The sequence below is a fragment of the Salvelinus alpinus genome, chromosome 20 (assembly GCF_045679555.1).
Source record: "Salvelinus alpinus chromosome 20, SLU_Salpinus.1, whole genome shotgun sequence".
Lineage (NCBI taxonomy): Eukaryota > Metazoa > Chordata > Actinopteri > Salmoniformes > Salmonidae > Salvelinus > Salvelinus alpinus.
The window spans coordinates 10,391,800-10,412,326 of NC_092105.1; the positions used below are offsets into that span (position 1 = coordinate 10,391,800).

General features: G+C 41.6%; 1 pseudogene; it reads right to left on the reverse strand.

The window, feature by feature from the left end:
* Positions 1-20,527, reverse strand: part of LOC139547285 (conserved oligomeric Golgi complex subunit 3-like) — a 44,166-nt pseudogene continuing 23,639 nt past the window's right edge.

The window sequence follows — 20,527 nt, forward strand, 5'->3', positions numbered from 1 at the left end:
CTACTTATTCACAGTCAACAGCAGGTTAATCTGGAGAGAGAGAGAGAGAGAGAGAGAGAGAGAGAGAGAGAGAGAGAGAGAGAGAGAGAGAGAGAGAGAGAGAGAGAGAGAGAGAGAGAGAGAGAGAGAGAGAGAGAGAGAGAACAGAAACACGGAGCTAACAATATCCAGCATGACTCAATGTCACTCCAGACGCCACTACACACAGTGAAAAATATATTGTGATCCCAATTGGATAACCTGAATAAAACAAAGTTTATTAAATACACTTGTAAAAAGACCTTGAGATCCAACATTCATCCCCAGTGTGAGAGTGATGAACCTTGTAACACCATGCCCTTGGTTCTGATTTTGTAGTGTAGCCAGTACAAGACTTGCCTGTTCCATAGAAGGGCAAGCGATGATCTGAAGGTCCTCTCGGCTGTATTCCTCCTGAATCACGGTGTGCAGGCTCTGGAACACCTGCTGGATGTTGTTCTGCTGGAGAAAACAGCATGCTAGCCAGAGAGCTGCTGGAGAAAACAGCATGCTAGCCAGAGAGCTGCTGGAGAAAACAGCATGCTAGCCAGAGAGCTGCTGGAGAAAACAGCATGCTAGCCAGAGAGCTGCTGGAGAAAACAGCATGCTAGCCAGAGAGCTGCTGGAGAAAACAGCATGCTAGCCAGAGAGCTGCTGGAGAAAACAGCATGCTAGCCAGAGAGCTGCTGGAGAAAACAGCATGCTAGCCAGAGAGCTGCTGGAGAAAACAGCATGCTAGCCAGAGAGCTGCTGGAGAAAACAGCATGCTAGCCAGAGAGCTGCTAGAGAAAACAGCATGCTAGCCAGAGAGCTGCTGGAGAAAACAGCATGCTAGCCAGAGAGCTGCTGGAGAAAACAGCATGCTAGCCAGAGAGCTGCTGGAGAAAACAGCATGCTAGCCAGAGAGCTGCTGGAGAAAACAGCATGCTAGCCAGAGAGCTGCTGGAGAAAACAGCATGCTAGCCAGAGAGCTGCTGGAGAAAACAGCATGCTAGCCAGAGAGCTGCTGGAGAAAACAGCATGCTAGCCAGAGAGCTGCTGGAGAAAACAGCATGCTAGCCAGAGAGCTGCTGGAGAAAACAGCATGCTAGCCAGAGAGCTGCTGGAGAAAACAGCATGCTAGCCAGAGAGCTGCTGGAGAGAAAGTACACCCTCGTCGGTCCCCTTTGTATCCTAGTTGCCATGTCAACGCCGTTGTTGTGCACTTAGATTCACTTAGATTAGCACTTAGATTAGCACTTAGCCGTACACAAAGAGCCACAACAATTACTGAACAATGATTTCTCTTTAACAAGCAGAAATGAGGCTGAAAATGGTAACTGCGCATTGCTCAGCCTCAGCACCTGCTGAAAACATCTATTTGTTTTGTAGGTGTGTAGCAAAACCCTCATGAGATCCCGAACACGGTTAGCCTGGCTCCGGATCTGTTTGTGCTGTATTGTCATTTTTGTCAGGAAAGCGCAAACAGATTTAGGACCAGGCTAGTACATGGTTGGAAAAAGGAGAATGAGAGTTTCAATTCATCCAGCGTCTAACAGACACCCACCCGAACAGGCTTGAAGAGGATAAACTCTGTGTCTCCGTTGGCCAGGTACAAGGACATGCTTTGTAACGTGCTTGGCAGCTTGCTCTTCATCACCCGGTAGGTAGACATCACTATGTCGTTGATCTTGGCTAAAAGGGGAGGCACAGAAAGTCATTTTCCAGTTCCATGCCTTCCTTCCACCACATGATTTAGAGGTTCCACTGAAATATGATGCTACTGTTTCTTACCTGGATGTTGCCCAAGGTTGTTGAGAGAGGTTGCGGGTGAGACCTCCTTGGATCACCATGGTTTTCAGAGCAGACACCTGAAACAACACAAGTCCATCACCCTCACTCAAGGACAACATGAGTAATCTCACACCTGCCAACCTTGAAGAATTTGTATGAGTACCACTTCAGTGCGGCGGTGGAACCCCAGGCCCCCCACACTGCTCAAATCATAGGGAAATGCACCTTTTGTTGCCTAATAAGGATGTTGGCAGAAGGCTGCCTGGGTAGGAATGGTAGGCTATAGACTGTTAGGAGTATTTGGTAATTGGCTGCTCTTCATTAGCTAACTAGAAATATGTTTAAATGTACAATCAGGGCTCTCCTTAGGATTTTCTAACAAGGTGGTTCTGATGTAGGCCTAAGGTTGAGTAGGGGGGGGGGTCTTGAGGGGGTCAGCCAACTTCCCCCTCAGAATTTAACTATTTGATTTTAAAAACCTATAACTGCTGTTTCCTGAAAGCTACTGCAGAGTCTTAAATTATATCAAACAAAGTAGCCAACACAGAAGTCAGGTGTTTGATCGTTAATAAAATAGAGGTTGTCTCAAAGACACTTTTACATTTTTCTAGGTGAAATTTAGGGGGGGGGGGGGTAATGATTATTGTAATTAATAGGTGTCTTTATGTGGATAGTCTAGGGAAAATGTCAACTGTCTTAGTTTTATAGTAGTCTAGTTTACTGTAGGCTTTTTGGAATATGAAACAACTGAACTAGGCCTGTATGAGCTTGTATCAGATCACCCTCACCTCATCCATCAAGTTAGGTCTGACTACTGGGCTACCAATCATTCAACATGCCTTGTTTTCATTGGTCAACTGCCTTATGACAGCATGAGCAGCCTAATGTTAACACACAGTACAGCTACGTTGCCTTCAGAACGTACATACATCCCTTGACTTGACTTTTTCCACATTGTGTTGCTTCACAAAGTGGAATTAAAATGTATTTAATTGTCATGTATGTGAACAAGCTACACAAAATACTTGAATGTCAAAGTGGAAGAAAACATTCAACAACAACAAAAATGTATTAATGGAAAATAAAACATATATTTTTATTAAATAAGTATTCAACCACCTGAGTTAATACATGTTAGAATTACAGATGTGAGTCTGTCTCTAAGAGCCATGCAAACCTGGATGGTACAATATTAGCCCATTATTCTTTTAAGAATTCTCAAAGCTCTGTCAAGTTGATCATTGCTAGACAGCCATTTTCAAGTCTTGCTATAGAGTTACAAGACGATTTAGGTTATTGCGTTTTAGGTTATTGTCCTGCTGAAAGGTGGATTTGTCTCCCAGTGTCTGTTAGAAAGCAGACTGAACCAGGTCTTCCTCTAGGATTTTGCCTGTGCTTACCTCTATTCAATTTATTTTGATCCTAAAAAAACTCCCTAGTCCTTGACGATGAAAAGCATACCCATAACATGATGCAGCCACCACCATGCTGAAAACATGAAGTGTGGTACTCAGTGATGAGCTGTGTTGGATTTGCCTAAAACATAATGCTTTGTATTCAGGACAAAAAGTTAATTTCTTAGCCACATTTTTTGCAGTTTTACTTTAGTCAACATGGATGCATGTTTTGGAATATTTTTATTATGTAAAGGCTTCCTTCTTTTTACTCAGTCATTTAGGTTATTATTGTGGAGTAACTAAACTCAGCAAAAAAAGAAAATGTCCCTTTTAACAGGACCCTCTTTCAAATATAATTCGTAAAAATCCAAATAACTTCACAGATCTTCGTTGTAAAGACTTTAAACACTGTTTCCCATGCTTGTTCAATGAACCATAAACAATTAATGAACATGCACCTGTGGAACGGTCGTTAAGACACTAACAGCTTATAGATGGTAGGCAATTAAGGTCACAGTTATGAAAACTTAGGACACTAACGAGGCCTTTACACTGACTCTGAAAAACACCAAAAGAAAGATGCCCAGCTCATCTGCGTGAACGTGCCTTATGCATGCTGCAAGGAGGCATGAGGACTGCAGATGTGGCCAGGGCAATAAATTGCACAGCTGATCGTCCTCGCAGTGGCAGACCACGTGTAACAACACCTGCACAGGATCGGTACATCCGAACATCACACCTGCGGGACAGGTACAGGATGGCAACAACAACTGCCTGAGGTACACCAGGAACGCACAATCCCTCCATCAGTGCTCAGACTGTCCACAATAGGCTGAGAGAGACTGGACTGAGGGCTTGTAGGCCTGTTGTAAGGCAGGCCTGTTGTAAGGCAGGTCCTCACCAGACATCACCGGCAACAACGTCGCCTATGGGCACAAACCCACCGTAGCAGGACATGACAGGACTGGCAAAAAGTGCTCTTCACTGACGAGTCGTGGTTTTGTCTCACCAGCGGTGAGTCTGATTCGTGGGTCGGATTCACGTTTTTCTTCTAAGGAATGAGCGTTACACCGAGGCCTGTACTCTGGAGCGGGATCGATTTGGAGGTGGAGGGTCCGTCATGGTGTGTCACAGCATCATCGGACTGACCTTGTTGTCATTGCAGGCAATCTCAAAGCTGTGCGTTACAGGGAAGATATCCTCCTCCCTCATGTGGTACCCTTCCTGCAGGCTCATTCTGACATGACCCTCCAGCATGACAATGCCACCAGCCATACTGCTCGTTCTGTGTGTGATTTCCTGCAAGACAGGAATGTCAGTGTCCTGCCATGGCCAGCGAAGAGCGCGGATCTCAATCCCATTTAGTACGTCTGGGACCTGTTGGATCGGAGGGTGAGGGCCATCCCCCCCCAGAAATGTCCGGGAACTTGCAGATGCCTTGGTGGAAGAGTGGGGTAACATCTCACAGCAAGAACTGGCAAATCTGGTGCAGTCCATGAGGAGGAGATGCACTGCAGTACTTAATGCAGCTGGTGGCCACACCAGATATTGACTGTTACTTTTGATTTTGAACCCCCCTTTGTTCAGGGACACATTATTCCATTTCTGTTAGTCACATGTCTCAGTTTATGTCTCAGTTGTTGAATCTTATGTTCATACAAATATTTACACATGTGAGAGGACGTTTCTTTTTTTGCAGAGTTTACAATGTAGTTGATCTAACCTCAGGTTTCTCTATTCACAGCCATTTAAAAAGATGCACTATGCAGAAATCCATAACCCAAAATATTGTATTTTCAGCTGGTGTACAAAACCCGAAAGTAAAAGACGCAAAAATGAAACTTAAGGCCGGGAAGCATAGAAATTGCGCACATAGAACAGACCTATTGCTTCTTAGACTTGCTTTCAACGGGAATGACAATCTACATTTCTATGTGGATTTGGTCGGGTCGCCCAAAATGTGACATATTGCAGCTTTAACTAAGTGTTTCCGTGTGGCTCAGTTGGTAGAGCATGGCGCTTGCAACGCCAGGGTTGTGGGTTCAATTCCCACGGGGGGACCAGGATGAATATGTATGAACTTTCCAATTTGTAAGTCGCTCTGGATAAGAGCGTCTGCTAAATGACTTAAAATGTAAATGTAAATGTTTTAAAGTCACCACTGGCCTCATGCTGAAATCCCCAAGCAGTTTCCTTCCTCTCCGGCAACTGAGTTAGGAGGATGCCTGTATCTTTGTAGTGACTGGGTGTATTGATACACCATCCAAAGTGTACAGTGCATTCGGAAAGTATTCAGACCCCTTGATTATTACCAAATTTTATTACGTTACAGCCTTATTCTAAAATGTATTAAATAAAAACAATCCTAAATCTACACACAATACCCCATAATGACAAAGTGAGAACAGGTTTAGAAATTTTAGCAAATCTATACATTTTTTAAAACAGAAATACCGTATTTGCATAAATATTCAGACCAATTTCTATGAGACTCGAAATTGAGCGCAGGTGCATCCTGTTTCCATTGATCATCCTTGAGATGTTTCTACAACTTCATTGGAGTCCACCTGTGGTAAATTCAATTGATGACATGATTTGGAAAGGCACACACCAGTCTATATAAGGTCCTACAGTTGACAGTGCATGTCAGAGCAAAAACCAAGCCATGAGGTGAAGGAATTGTCCGTAGACCAACAAGACAGGATTGTGTCGAGGCACAGATCTGGGGAAGGGTACCAAAACATTTCTGCAGCATTGAAGGTCCCCAAGAACACAGTGGCCTCCATCATTCTTAAATGGAAGAAGTTTGGAACCACCAAGACTCTTCCTAGGGCTGGCTGCCCGGCCAAACTGAGCAATTGGGGGAGATGGCCCTTGGTCAGTGAGGTTATCAAAAACTTGATGGTCACTGAGAGCACTCCATAGTTCCTCTGGAGATGGGATAGCCTTCCAGAAGGACAACCATCTCTGCAGCACTCCACCAATCAGGCCTGTATGGTAGAGTGGCCAGACGGAAGCCGCTCCTCAGTAAAAGGCATGTGACAGCCCACTTCGAATTTGCCAAAAGGCAGCTAATGACTCTCAGACCATGAGAAACAAGATTCTCTGGTCTGCTGAAACCAAGATTGAACTCTCTAGCTTGAATGCCAAGCGTCACGTCTGGAGGAAACGTGGCACCATCCCTACGGTGAAGCATGGTGGTGGCAGCATCATGCTGTGGGGATGTTTTTCAGCGGCAGGGACTGGGAGACAAGTCAGGATCGAGGAAAGATGAATGGAGCAAAGTACAGAGATCCTTGATGAAAACCTGCTCCAGAGCGAAGGTTCACCTTCCAACATGACAATGATCTTAAGCACACATCCGAGACAACGCAGAAGTGGCTTCGGGACAAGTCTCTGAATGTCCTTGAGTGGCCCAGCCAGAGTCCGGACTTGAACCCAATCGAACATCTCTGGAGAGACCTGAAAAAATACCTGACAGAGCTTGAGAGAATCTGCAGAGAAGAATAGGAGAAACTCCCCAAATACAAGTGCCAAGCTTGTAGTGTCATACCCAAGAAGACTTGAGGCTGTAAAGCTTCAACAAAGTACTGAGTAAAGGGTCTGAATACTTATGTAAATGTGATATATTTTTTATAAATTAGCAAAACATTCTAAAAACCTGTTTTTGCTTTGTCATTATGGGGTATTGTGATGTCATTATGGGCTATTGTGATGTCATTATGGGGTATTGTGATGTCATTATGGGCTATTGTGTGTAGATTGATGAGGGAAAATAACAATTTCATCTATTTTAGAATAAGGCTGTAACGTAACAAAATGTGGAAAAGGTCAAGGAGTCTGAATACTTTCCGAATGCACTGTAAATAATAATTTCACCATGCTCAAAGGGATATATATATATTCTTCATCTACCAATAGTTTCCCTTCTTTGCGAGGCATTGGAAAACATCCCTGGTCTTTGTCATTGAATATGTGCTTGAAATTCACTGCTTGAATCAGGGACCTAACAGACAATTGTATGTGTGGGGTAGTCATTCAACAATCATGTTCAACACTATTATTTCAAACAGAGTTAGTCCATGCAAATTATTTAACGTGTTAAGCACATTCTTACTGCTGAAGTTATTTAGGCCATAACAGAGGGGTTGAATACTTGACTCAAGACATTTCAGATTTTCATTTTTTATTAACTTCTAAAAACATAATTCCACTTTGACATCATGGGGTATTGTGTGTAGGCAAGTGACACAAAATCTAAATTTAATCAATTTTAAATCCAAGTTGTGTGAATACTTTATGAAGGCACTTTCTTTCAAGAGGACAGATCAAGAAGTGATTAATTAACATAGTCCTACTAATCTTTTAACAGTCTAAAGCATGAAACACACAGAGAATCTCACTGCTGATAGACTGGTACTCATCACAGCGTGAGGCCGTTCCTTCTCTTGCTAGAACAAAAAGTGGTACCTGCTGCGTACCAACCCAGTAGCGACGAACTTACCGATTCTACTTGTATCGCAATGCTCATCATTGGCCAACAACTTGACTTTGAGCCAATCAGGGAGTATGAACTCTCCCGTGTGAGAGGCAAAAAAATTAAATATATGAGGGCATTTTCTCCGTACATCCGCGGATGAGCCAGTCACACTTCATATGCAATGGTAGCTAGCTAAGTGCACAAACGCAATGCACACAACAATAAATACTTCCTCCAAGCTAGCTAACCAGTGACCCTCGCCTACACCCAAAATAATAATTAAAACAGAAGTGGATGGCAGAGAACATGTCTACTATTTACCCTCACTTCCTGGACAGAACAGAGCCTGAGATATACCGTTTACCCTCACTTCCTAGACAGAACAGAGCCTGAGATATACTGTTTACCCTCACTTCCTGGACAGAACAGAGCCTGAGATATACCGTTTACCCTCACTTCCTAGACAGAACAGAGCCTGAGATATACCGTTTACCCTCACTTCCTGGATAGAACAGAGCCTGAGATATGCCGTTTACCCTCACTTCCTGGACAGAACAGAGCCTGAGATATGCAGTTTTATAAACTGTTCTTCTGTAAGCATTATATGGCAACGCAGGAATGTTTATAGAGCACAGGGCTGCGGGCCAGAAGGTTGTGGGTTCACAGACCCCTGTGGACAAAAGTAGGGATGGAAAGATGTTTATAGTAAAAGCATTGCATGAATCTATCATCATATTTGCAGGTCTGAAAAAAAAGAAAGGCCTTTTATAAAAATGTCATGCAATTCTTTGTAATTTTACACATTAGTAGAATCTTTTTTAATAATACCACACAAATTCCAGGCTAAGAATGGACAGAGAGATAGGCTTATGTTGTCATCTTATCCTATTTCTCCAATGCCAAATCAGTGCATCTTGTTTGCAAATAATTTAATAGTTAGGAATCGGAGCATGGTACTTTCAAAAGTTAGGCCTACCTTCCCTCCCCAGACACAGAAGGTTTACTGACACAGGCAAATGTAAGCTTTAACTGCTACTCTTCCGTGGTTTAACCCAACGAGAGAATGTCACAAGGTTTCCCTAAAAGCTGTTTGGCTTTAAACATCTTCTATTGTACAGAAAGTGAATAGCTTATACCAATTGACAGTGACAGAATTCGATTTCCACGCAAAGGACATTTTTTGGTCTACCTTGGCTATAGAAGATTGTAGCTCCGCCTCTTAATGTCAAAGAAACTAAAACAATGATATTACCATAATGCATCAGTCACATCTTTCCCAGGTATTTTACAGCTTGTTTCTAGCATAAAGCATCACAGACCGAAACGCTATTATACAGTGGGGAGAACAAGTATTTGATACACTGACGATTTTGCAGGTTTTCCTACTTACAAAGCATGTAGAGGTCTGTAATTTTTATCATAGGTACACTTCAACTGTGAGAGAAGGAATCTAAAACAAAAATCCAGAAAATCACATTGTATGATTTTTAAGTAATTAATTTGCATTTTATTGCATGACATAAGTATTTGATACATCAGCAAAGCAGAACTTAATATTTGGTACAGAAACCTTAGTTTGCAATTACAGAGATCATACGTTTCCTGTAGTTCTTGACCAGGTTTGCACACACTGCAGCAGGGATTTTGGCCCACTCCTCCATACAGACCTTCTCCAGATCCTTCAGGTTTCGGGGCTGTCGCTGGGCAATACGGACTTTCGGCTCCCTCCAAAGATTTTCTATTGGGTTCAGGTCTGGAGACTGGCTAGGCCACTCCAGGACCTTGAGATGCTTCTTACGGAGCCACTCCTTAGTTGCCCTGGCTGTGTGTTTCGGGTCGTTGTCATGCTGGAAGACCCAGCCACGACCCATCTTCAATGCTCTTACTGAGGGAAGGAGGTTGTTGGTCAAGATCTCGCGATACATGGCCCCATCCATCCTCCCCTCAATACGGTGCAGTCGTCCTGTCCCCTTTGGAGAAAAGCATCCCCAAAGAATGATGTTTCCACCTCCATGCTTCACGGTTGGGATGGTGTTCTTGGGGTTGTACTCATCCTTCTATTCCTCCAAACACGGCGAGTGGAGTTTAGAGCAAAAAGCTCTATTTTTGTCTCATCAGACCACATGACCTTCTCCCATTCCTCCTCTGGATCATCCAGATGGTCATTGGCAAACTTCAGACGGGCCTGGACATGCGCTGGCTTGAGCAGGGGGACCTTGCGTGCGCTGCAGGATTTTAATTCATGACGGCGTAGTGTGTTACTAATGGTTTTCTTTGAGACTGTGGTCCCAGCTCTCTTCAGGTCATTGACCAGGTCCTGCCGTGTAGTTCTGGGCTGATCCCTCACATTCCTCATGATCATTGATGCCCCACGAGGTGAGATCTTGCATGGAGCCCCAGACCGAGGGTGATTGACCGTCATCTTGAACTTCTTCCATTTTCTAATAATTGTGCCAACAGTTGTTGCCTTCTCACCAAGCTGCTTGCCTATTGTCCTGTAGCCCATCCCAGCCTTGTACAGGTCTACAATTTATCCCTGATGTCCTTACACAGCTCTCTGGTCTTGGCCATTGTGGAGAGGTTGGAGTCTGTTTGATTGAGTGTGTGGACAGGTGTCTTTTATACAGGTAACGAGTTCAAACAGGTGCAGTTAATACAGGTAATGAGTGGAGAACAGGAGGACTTCTTAAAGAAAAACTAACAGGTCTGTGAGAGCCGGAATTCTTACTGGTTGGTAGGTGATCAAATACTTATGTCATGCAATAAAATGCAAATTAATTACTTAAAAATCATACAATGTGATTTTCTTGATTTTTGTTTTAGATTCCGTCTCTCACAGTTGAAGTGTACCTATGATAAAAATGACAGACCTCTACATGCTTTGTAAGTAGGAAAATCTGCAAAATCGGCAGTGTATCAAATACTTGTTCTCCCCACTGTAAATCACTTTATATAATCGGATCCGTAAGCTAACAAATCAAATGTATTTATAAAGCCCTTCTTACATCAGCTGATGTCACAAAGTGCTGTACAGAAACCCAGCCTTAAACCCCAAACAGCAAGCAATGCAGGTGTAGAAGCACGGTGGCTAGGAAAAACTCCCTAAAAAGCCCAGAACCTAGGAAGAAACCTAGAGAGGAACCAGGCTATGAGGGGTGGCCAGTCCTCTTCTGGCTGTGCCTGGTGGAGATTATAAGAGTACTTGGCCATTAAGGCCAGATAGTTCTTCAAGATGTTCAAACGTTCATAGATGACCAACTGTGTGAAATAATAAATCACAGTGGATATAGCTGGTTTGTAGCATAAAGCATCACCGATCAAAATGCTGTTATAAATTACTTGATATCATTCAAATCGGTTTTATTTTCTTCAGAATCTTACGCTAACAAAAGGGTAGACCTGCGATTTTTGACATTTTCTTTAATAAAATGAAGGCCTAAGGCATACTCTCTCACACTCCCTCAATTCGAGTCTTGGTTTTAACATAACAGCCCCTCACTGACAAGGAGGGAGGCTATTTAAAGAGTGCATGGTGGGAGGCGGAATTGACCGACAAATCTATGGATAAAGCAGTCTATAGCTTAATTTCATCAGACAAACAGAAATAGGCTCCAACACAAAGCCCCTTTTGTTGTTAGTAAAGTGTAATTAAAATGAAGACGGTCTACTCGAATTTGCCAACTTTCAGCACCATGTACTGTCCATTTCTGATTGATTGTGCCCCGGCTGCTGCTTCAAGTAAATTACTAGACTCTGGCTTATTGTGAGGTCAATAACTCTGATAAATACATCATGGGAAAGAAACATATTGTTTGTATTAAAATCAAATCATAGCAAGCTATCAAAGTTGACCTCCAGTCCTCCTTCTCATCTTTGCGCCCCTCCTTTCTCAAACTGGACAGAACATAGGCTATAGGCTAGTCTGCGCAGAAGACATAGAATTTGGGGGAATAGACCTAATACATGTTTTCTTTGACTCCTGAACTGCCAACGTACAGTAGCCCTACACAGCACAGCCATTGGTTAGGCAGCACACAACGTGTTTGATCAGCAAGAGCAGAGCAGGCCGGCGCTCAGGGTGGAATATCCATTGCAGTGTGTAATGCAGACTAGTTTAATTTACACCATCCATCTTAGAAATATAACTTTGCTCTATGCTTCTCCAATCACGCGCTTCGTAGCCTATAGCCTATAAATCATTTGATTGAGACCACACTAAATAGCCAAAAGACGCACTTCATATTTCTTGCCCAGCGGAGAATCAGAGATGATTCGATATACACTGAGTGTACAATTATTATTATAGATTTTTAAAAATGTAACCTTTACTTAACTAGGCAGGTCAGTTAACAACAAATTCATATTTACAATGACGGCCTACCCCGGACGACGCTGGGCCAATTGTGCGCCACCCTATGGGACTCCCAATCATGGCCGGATGTGATACAGCCTGGATTCGAACCAGGGAGACGCCTCTTGCACTGAGTTGCACTGCCTTAGACCGCTGCGCCACTCGGGAGCACAACTGCACTTTCCATGACATAGACTGACCAGGTGAATCCAGGTGAAAGCTATGATCCCTTATTGATGTCACTTGTTAAATCCACTTCAAATCAGTGTAGATGAAGGGGAGGAGACAGGTTAAAATAAGGATTTTTAAGCCTCGAGACAATTAAGACATGTATTGTATGTGTGCCATTCAGAGGGTGAATGGGCAAAACTAGATATTGAAGTGCCTTTGAACAGGGTATGGTAGGTGCCAGGTACACTGTGTCGAAAACTGCAACACTGCTGGGTTTCAAGCTTAACAGTTTCCTGTGTGTATCAAGAATGGTCCACCACCATCCAGCCAACTTGACACAACTGTGGGAAGCATTGGAATCAATATGGGCCAGCATCCCTGTGGAACGCTTTCGACACCTTGGAGAGTCCATGTCCTGATGAATTGAGGCTGTTCTGAGGGCAAAAGGGAGTGCAACTAAATATCAGGAAGGTGTTCCTAATGTTTGGTATAGTCAGTGTATAGCCTAATAAGCAACACATTCTAAAACAATGACAATTATAGAAATCATCAGTTACATAACCCTCCCCTGGACTAGAGAGATATATACACACACAGTTGAGGTCAGAAGTTTACATACACTTAGGTTGGAGTCATTAAAACTCGTTTTCAACCACTCCACACATTTCTTGTTAACAAACTATAGTTTTGGCAAGTCGGTTAGGACATCTACTTTGTGCATAACACAAGTCATTTTTCCAACAACAGACAGATTATTTAACTTATAATTCACTGTATCACAATTCTAGTGGGTCAGAAGTTTACATACACTAAGTTGACTGTGCCTTTAAACAGCTTGGAAAATTCCAGAAAATGTTGTCATGGCTTTAGAAGCTTCTGATATGCTAACTGACATCATTTGAGTCAATTGGAGGTGTACCTGTGGATGTATTTCAAGGCCTACCTTCAAGCTCAGTGCTCTTTGCTTGACATCATGGGAAAATCAAAAGAAATCAGCCAAGACCCCAGGGAAAAAAATGCGTAGACCTCCACAAGTCTGGTTCAACGCCTGAAGGTACCACATTCATCTGTACAAACAATAGTACGCAAGTATAAACATCATGGAACCACGCAGCCTTCATACCGCTCTGGAAGGAGACGCCCTCTGTCTCCTAGAGATGAACGTACTTTGGTGCGAAAAGTGCAAATCAATCCCAGAACAACAGCAAAGGACCTTGTGAAGATGCTGGAGGAAACAGGTACACAAGTATTTATATCCACAGTAAAACGAGTCCTATGTCGACATTACCTGAAAGGCCGCTCAGCAAAGAAGATGCCACTGCTCCAAAACTGCCATAAAAAGCCAGACTACGGTTTGCAACTGCACATGGGGACAAAGATTGTACTTTATGGAGAAATGTCCTCTGGTCTGATGAAACAAAAATAGAACTGTTTGGCCATAATGACCATCGTTATGTTTGGAGGAAAAAGGGGGAGGCCTGCAAGCCGAATAACACCATCCCAACCGTGAATCACAGGGGTGGAAGCATCATGTTGTGCAGTCAGAGCCCCAGGCTACGTCTGCCTGTCCTCTCCTCGGTCCGACTTACACGTTACCTTGGTGAGGAACTCCTCCCGATTCCCCACAGAGAGGTGAGTCCGTTGCTGGATGAACTGCTCACAGCTGAACTTCAGGTGGCGTCCTTCTTCCAGTCGATGTAGTGTTCTTTTATCTCAGCTGATCCCTAAGGTCCAACAGAGACAGAGCGACAGAGAGAGAGGTTAGTTACTAGTAGAGGGCGATCGATTAAATCGGCATGGCCGATTAATTGGGGCCGATGTCAAGTTTTCATAATCGGTAATCTGCATTTTTGGCCGCCGATCATGGCCGATTACATTGCACTCCACGAGGAGACTGCGTGACAGGCTGACCACCTGTTACTCGAGTGCAGCAAGGAGCCAAGATAAGGTGCTAGCTAGCATTAAACTTATCTCATAAAAAACAATCAAACTACACATGGCTGATGATATTACTAGTTTAACTAGCTTGTCCTGCGTTGGAAATAATCACTGTGGTGCCTGTTAATTTATCATCGAATCACAGCCTACTTCGCCAAACGGGTGATGATTTAATAAAAGCGCATTCGCAAAGAAAGCACTGTCGTTACACCAATGTACCTAACCATAAACATCAATGCCTTTCTTAAAATCAATACAGAAGTATATTTTTTAAAGCTGCATATTTAGTTAAAAGAAATTCATGTTAGCAGGCAATAGAGAAATTGTGTCACTTCTCTTGCGTTCTGTGCAAGCAGAGTCAGGGTATATGCAGCAGTTTGGGCCGCCTGGCTTGTTGCAAACTGTGTAAAGACCATTTCTTCCTAACAAAGACCGTACTTAATTTGCCAGAATTTTACATAATTATGACATAACATTGAAGGTTGTGCAATGTAACAGCAATATTTAGACTTATGGATGCCACCTGCTCGATAAAATACGGAACGGTTCCGTATTTCACTGAAAGAATAAACGTTTTGTTTTCAAAATGATAGTTTCCGGATTTGACCATACTAATGACCTAAGGCTTGTATTTCTGTGTGTTATTATATTATAATTAAGTCTATGATTTGATATTTGATAGAGCAGTCTGACTGAGCGGTGGTAGGCACCAGCAGGCTCGTAAGCATTCATTCAAACAGCACTTTCCTGCGTTTGCCAGCAGATCTTAGCAATGCTTGAAGCACAGCGCTGTTTATGACCTCAAGCCTATCAACTCCCGAGATTAGGCTGGCAATACTATAGTGCCTATAAGAACATCCCATAGTCAAAGGTATATGAAATATAAATGGTATAGAGAGAAATAGTCCTATTATTCCTATAATAACTACAACTGGGATTATTGAAGACGCATGTTAAAAGGAACCACCAGCTTTCAAATGCTCTCATGTTCTGAGCAAGGAACTTAAACGTTAGCTTTTTTACATGGCACATATTGCACTTTTACTTTGTTCTCCAACACTGTGTTTTTACATTATTTAAACCAAATTGAACATGTTTCATTATTTATTTGAGACTAAATTGATTTTTATTTATGTATTAAGTTAAAATAAAAGTGTTAATTCAGTGTTGTTGTAATTGTCATTATTACAAATATATATATAGAAAACTCGGCCGAATAATCGGTATCAGCTTTTTTTGGCCCTCCAATAATCGGTATCGGCGTTGAAAAATCATAATCGGTCGACCTCTAGTTACTAGTACATAGTACTGTAGATTAGGTCCAGAGAGAGGTTAGTTAGTTACTAGTACATAGTACTGTAGATTAGGTCCAGAGAGAGGTTAGTTACTAGTACATAGTACTGTAGATTAGGTCCAGAGAGAGGTTAGTTAGTTACTAGTACATAGTACTGTAGATTAGGTCCAGAGAGAGATTAGTTACTAGTACATAGTACTGTAGATTAGGTCCAGAGAGAGGTTAGTTAGTTACTAGTACATAGTACTGTAGATTAGGTCCAGAGAGAGTTTAGTTAGTTACTAGTTCATAGTACTGTAGATTAGGTCCAGAGAGAGGTTAGTTAGTTACTAGTACATAGTACTGTAGATTAGGTCCAGAGAGAGGTTAGTTAGTTACTAGTACATAGTACTGTAGATTAGGTCCAGAGAGAGGTTAGTTAGTTACTAGTACATAGTACTGTAGATTAGGTCCAGAGAGAGGTTAGTTACTAGTACATAGTACTGTAGATTAGGTCCAGAGAGAGGTTAGTTAGTTACTAGTACATAGTACTGTAGATTAGGTCCAGAGAGAGGTTAGTTAGTTACTAGTTCATAGTACTGTAGATTAGGTCCAGAGAGAGATTAGTTAGTTACTAGTACATAGTACTGTAGATTAGGTCCAGAGAGAGGTTAGTTACTAGTACATAGTACTGTAGATGAGGTCCAGAGAGAGGTTAGTTAGTTACTAGTACATAGTACTGTAGATTAGGTCCAGAGAGAGGTTAGTTACTAGTACATAGTACTGTAGATGAGGTCCAGAGAGAGGTTAGTTAGTTACTAGTTCATAGTACTGTAGATTAGGTCCAGAGAGAGGTTAGTTAGTTACTAGTACATAGTACTGTAGATTAGGTCCAGAGAGAGATTAGTTACTAGTACATAGTACTGTAGATTAGGTCCAGAGAGAGGTTAGTTAGTTACTAGTACATAGTACTGTAGATTAGGTCCAGAGGGAGATGAGTTAGTTACTAGTACATAGTACTGTAGATTAGGTCCAGAGAGAGGTTAGTTAGTTACTAGTTCATAGTACTGTAGATTAGGTCCAGAGAGAGGTTAGTTAGTTACTACTACTATAGAGGAGGCCCAGAGAGAGGTTAGTTAGTTACTAGTACATAGTACTGTAGATTAGGTCCAGAGAGAGGTTAGTTAGTTACTAGTACATAGTACTGTAGATGAGGTCCAGAGCGAGGTTAGTTAGTTACTAGTACATAGTACTGTAGATTAGGTCCAGAGAGAGGTTAGTTAGTTACTAGTACATAATACTGTAGATGAGGTCCAGAGAGAGGTTAGTTAGTTACTAGTTCATAGTACTGTAGATTAGGTCCAGAGAGAGGTTAGTTACTAGTTCATAGTACTGTAGATTAGGTCCAGAGAGAGGTTAGTTAGTTACTAGTACATAGTACTGTAGATTAGGTCCAGAGAGAGGTTAGTTACTAGTTCATAGTACTGTAGATTAGGTCCAGAGAGAGGTTAGTTAGTTACTAGTACATAGTACTGTAGATTAGGTCCAGAGAGAGGTTAGTTACTAGTTCATAGTACTGTAGATTAGGTCCAGAGAGAGGTTAGTTAGTTACTAGTACATAGTACTGTAGATTAGGTCCAGAGAGAGGTTAGTTACTAGTTCATAGTACTGTAGATTAGGTCCAGAGAGAGGTTAGTTAGTTACTAGTACATAGTACTGTAGATTAGGTCCAGAGAGAGGTTAGTTACTAGTTCATAGTACTGTAGATTAGGTCCAGAGAGAGGTTAGTTAGTTACTACTACATAGTACTGTAGATTAGGTCCAGAGAGAGATTAGTTAGTTACTAGTTCATAGTACTGTAGATTAGGTCCAGAGAGAGGTTAGTTAGTTAGTAGTACATAGTACTGTAGATTAGGTCCAGAGAGAGAGGTTAGTTACTAGTGCATAATACTGTAGATTAGGTCCAGAGAGAGGTTAGTTAGTTACTAGTTCATAGTACTGTAGATTAGGTCCAGAGAGAGGTTAGTTAGTTACTAGTACACAGTACTGTAGATTAGGTCCAGAGAGAGATTAGTTAGTTAGTAGTACATAGTACTGTAGATTAGGTCCAGAGAGAGGTTAGTTAGTTACTAGTACATAGTACTGTAGATTAGGTCCAGAGAGAGGTTAGTTAGTTACTAGTACATAGTACTGTAGATTAGGTCCAGAGAGAGGTTAGTTAGTTACTAGTTCATAGTACTGTAGATTAGGTCCAGAGAGAGGTTAGTTAGTTACTAGTACATAGTACTGTAGATTAGGTCCAGAGAGAGGTTAGTTAGTTACTAGTTCATAGTACTGTAGATTAGGTCCAGAGAGAGGTTAGTTAGTTACTAGTACATAGTACTGTAGATTAGGTCCAGAGAGAGGTTAGTTACTAGTACATAGTACTGTAGATTAGGTCCAGAGAGAGGTTAGTTAGTTACTAGTTCATAGTACTGTAGATCAGGTCCTGAGAGAGATTAGTTAGTTACTAGTACATAGTACTGTAGATTAGGTCCAGAGAGATGTTAGTTAGTTAGTAGTACATAGTACTGTAGATTAGGTCCAGAGAGAGATTAGTTAGTTACTAGTTCATAGTACTGTAGATTAGGTCCAGAGAGAGGTTAGTTAGTTACTAGTACATAGTACTGTAGATTAGGTCCAGAGAGAGGTTAGTTAGTTACTAGTACATAGTACTGTAGATGAGGTCCAGAGAGAGGTTAGTTAGTTACTAGTACATAGTACTGTAGATTAGGTCCAGAGAGATGTTAGTTAGTTACTAGTACATAATACTGTAGATTAGGTCCAGCGAGAGGTTAGTTAGTTACTAGTTCATAGTACTGTAGATTAGGTCCAGAGAGAGGTTAGTTAGTTACTAGTACATAATACTGTAGATTAGGTCCAGAGAGAGGTTAGTTAGTTACTAGTTCATAGTACTGTAGATTAGGTCCAGAGAGAGGTTAGTTAGTTACTAGTTCATAGTACTGTAGATTAGGTCCAGAGAGAGGTTAGTTAGTTAGTAGTACATAGTACTGTAGATGAGGTCCAGAGAGAGGTTAGTTACTAGTGCATAATACTGTAGATTAGGTCCAGAGAGAGGTTAGTTACTAGTTCATAGGACTGTAGATTAGGTCCAGAGAGAGGTTAGTTACTAGTACATAGTACTGTAGATTAGGTCCAGAGAGAGGTTAGTTACTAGTACATAGTACTGTAGATGAGGTCCAGAGAGAGGTTAGTTAGTTACTAGTACATATTACTGTAGATTAGGTCCAGAGAGAGGTTAGTTACTAGTACATAGTACTGTAGATGAGGTCCAGAGAGAGGTTAGTTAGTTACTAGTTCATAGTACTGTAGATTAGGTCCAGAGAGAGGTTAGTTAGTTACTAGTACATAGTACTGTAGATTAGGTCCAGAGAGAGGTTAGTTAGTTACTAGTACATAGTACTGTAGATTAGGTCCAGAGAGAGATTAGTTACTAGTACATAGTACTGTAGATTAGGTCCAGAGAGAGGTTAGTTAGTTACTAGTACATAGTACTGTAGATTAGGTCCAGAGGGAGATGAGTTAGTTACTAGTACATAGTACTGTAGATTAGGTCCAGAGAGAGGTTAGTTAGTTACTAGTTCATAGTACTGTAGATTAGGTCCAGAGAGAGGTTAGTTAGTTACTACTACTATAGAGGAGGCCCAGAGAGAGGTTAGTTAGTTACTAGTACATAGTACTGTAGATTAGGTCCAGAGAGAGGTTAGTTAGTTACTAGTACATAGTACTGTAGATGAGGTCCAGAGCGAGGTTAGTTAGTTACTAGTACATAGTACTGTAGATTAGGTCCAGAGAGAGGTTAGTTAGTTACTAGTACATAGTACTGTAGATGAGGTCCAGAGAGAGGTTAGTTAGTTACTAGTTCATAGTACTGTAGATTAGGTCCAGAGAGAGGTTAGTTACTAGTTCATAGTACTGTAGATTAGGTCCAGAGAGAGGTTAGTTAGTTACTAGTACATAGTACTGTAGATTAGGTCCAGAGAGAGGTTAGTTACTAGTTCATAGTACTGTAGAATAGGTCCAGAGAGAGGTTAGTTAGTTACTAGTACATAGTACTGTAGATTAGGTCCAGAGAGAGGTTAGTTACTAGTTCATAGTACTGTAGATTAGGTCCAGAGAGAGGTTAGTTAGTTACTAGTACATAGTACTGTAGATTAGGTCCAGAGAGAGGTTAGTTACTAGTTCATAGTACTGTAGATTAGGTCCAGAGAGAGGTTAGTTAGTTACTAGTACATAGTACTGTAGATTAGGTCCAGAGAGAGGTTAGTTACTAGTTCATAGTACTGTAGATTAGGTCCAGAGAGAGGTTAGTTAGTTACTACTACATAGTACTGTAGATTAGGTCCAGAGAGAGATTAGTTAGTTACTAGTTCATAGTACTGTAGATTAGGTCCAGAGAGAGGTTAGTTAGTTACTAGTACATAGTACTGTAGATTAGGTCCAGAGAGAGGTTAGTTAGTTAGTAGTACATAGTACTGTAGATTAGGTCCAGAGAGAGGTTAGTTACTAGTGCATAATACTGTAGATTAGGTCCAGAGAGAGGTTAGTTAGTTACTAGTTCATAGTACTGTAGATTAGGTCCAGAGAGAGGTTAGTTAGTTACTAGTACACAGTACTGTAGATTAGGTCCAGAGAGAGATTAGTTAGTTAGTAGTACATAGTACTGTAGATTAGGTCCAGAGAGAGGTTAGTTAGTTACTAGTACATAGTACTGTAGATTAGGTCCAGAGAGAGGTTAGTTAGTTACTAGTACATAGTACTGTAGATTAGGTCCAGAGAGAGGTTAGTTAGTTACTAGTTCATAGTACTGTAGATTAGGTCCAGAGAGAGGTTAGTTAGTTACTAGTACATAGTACTGTAGATTAGGTCCAGAGAGAGGTTAGTTAGTTACTAGTTCATAGTACTGTAGATTAGGTCCAGAGAGAGGTTAGTTAGTTACTAGTACATAGTACTGTAGATTAGGTCCAGAGAGAGGTTAGTTACTAGTACATAGTACTGTAGATTAGGTCCAGAGAGAGGTTAGTTAGTTACTAGTTCATAGTACTGTAGATCAGGTCCTGAGAGAG